The sequence below is a fragment of the Rattus rattus genome, chromosome 7 (assembly GCF_011064425.1).
Source record: "Rattus rattus isolate New Zealand chromosome 7, Rrattus_CSIRO_v1, whole genome shotgun sequence".
In the NCBI taxonomy this organism is placed as follows: Eukaryota; Metazoa; Chordata; class Mammalia; order Rodentia; family Muridae; genus Rattus; species Rattus rattus.
The window spans coordinates 752,012-754,083 of record NC_046160.1 but is presented as its reverse complement, the minus strand read 5'-3'; positions in this window follow the sequence as shown (position 1 = coordinate 754,083).

The following is a 2,072-nucleotide window of genomic DNA, read 5'->3' as shown; positions in this document are numbered from 1 at the left end:
GAGGAGAATGGAATGTATGTGATAGGAGAGTGTCCAGAATTGAAGAAATACACCTGTATTTAAGAATGCCATAAAAATATGGGGCACTATGAAAAGAACAAATCTAAGGAATAATTATAAATCTGTAAGAATAAATCTATAGTAATAAAGGAAGGAAAAGAAATCCAGGTCATAGACATAGAAAGTATTTTAATCCAAAACCAAGTATTAAAAGAAAACTTCCCTGGGGTTGGGGATTTAGCTCAGTGGTACAGTGCTTGCCTAAAAGCTCAAGGCCCTGGGTTCAGTCCTCAGCTCCAAAAAAAAAAAAAAAAAAAAAAAAAAAAAAGAAAACTTCCCTAACCTAAAGAAGGAGATGGTTATGAAGTTAAAAAGAGTGTGTAGATCAACAAGTATTAGAAGCAGTAAAGAAAGTCACCTCAGCATGTAATAACAAAAACATTGGATGTACTGAATATAGAAAAGATATTAAAAGATGTGTAGCATACAATGGTAGACCTATTATAATCACTCATGTCTTGTCAGTGGGAGCTCTAAAATCCATAAGGTCCTGGACAGAAGTGCCACACACTTTACAAGACCATAGATGCTAGCCCAGCAAAATTTTCAATGATTATAGGGGCAAGAAAATAAGATCTTTCATAAGGACAAATTTAAAGAACATCTTTCTACGAATTCATCCCTACAGGAGGTGCTAAAAGAAAAACTCCAATCTAAGAAGGTTAACTATATCCATGAAAACACAGATAAATAATGTCACACCAGCAAAATAAAAAAAAAAAACAGTCAACACCATTACCAATACCACCACCAGCAACAACAAAAGCATGCCAACAAGAATCAACAATCATTGATACTTTCCAATGGTCTCAATTTCCCAATGAATAGATATGAACAAACATAATGGATGAAAAAATAGGATCTATTATTCTGTTATATGTGAGAAAAATACTTTAATATCAAGAATAAATATCTTCTCAGTGTAAAATGATGGAAAATTGTATTTCAAATAAATGAACCTAAGAAGCCAGTGGGTGTAGCCATTTCAGTATCTGATAAATAGACTTCAAACCAAAACTAGTAAGAAAAGAGAGGGAAGGATACTACATACTCATTAAGGAAATATCTGCCAAGAGGACATTGCAATTCTTAGCATTTATGCATCAAACACAGAGGCAACAGTCTTTAAAAGAAACACTATTACAGCTTAAATCATATACTCATCTTCACAAAACATTAATGGGAGACTTTAGTAACACTCTTGGTCTTGCCAAATAGACAGGTCTTCCACATCAAAACTAAATAGAGAAATGTTAGAGATGACTAGCATTATGATCCAAATGGACTTAACAGATATTTACTGCATATTTCATTTACACATGCAAGCACACACACACACACACGCACACACACACACACACATTTTCATGCACATGCACGCACATACATACTTGTACACAAAAATATCTACTTCTCAACACCACATGAACTTTCTACAAAACTTACCATATTCATACAAAATGCATGTCTGAACAGATACAAGAAAATTAAAATAACTTCCTGCATCCTATCCTATTAAAGCTGGATATCAACAACTACAGGAATAACAGAAAGCTTATAAACTGATGGATACCAAACAATTCACTACTGAATGAAAATCAGTTAATACAGGAATTAATTAAAGACATTCTAGAATTGAATGAAAATGAATAAACAATGCAACCAAATTTTAGAAATCAGTGAATGCTGCTTTAAGGGGCAAGTTTATAGCAATAAATGTCTACCTAAAAAATGGAAAGATCTTATGCTAGTAACATAACAGCAAAACTGAAAACTCCAGAACAAAAAGAAACCATAGCCAAAAGGAGTAGAAGTCAAGCAAATAATCCTGGAGCTGAAGTAAAACATAGAAACAGCAAACAAACAACTTGAAAGGAATGAGTTGGCCTGAGCCAGCCTGACTCTAGCAGTTTAGAAGACCAGCCCTGGGTTTCTATTTCCCAGAACTGGGCAAGTCAGTTACTGGAACAACTACAAGCTTATATCAAGAGATACCCCTTCTCAGCTTGTGA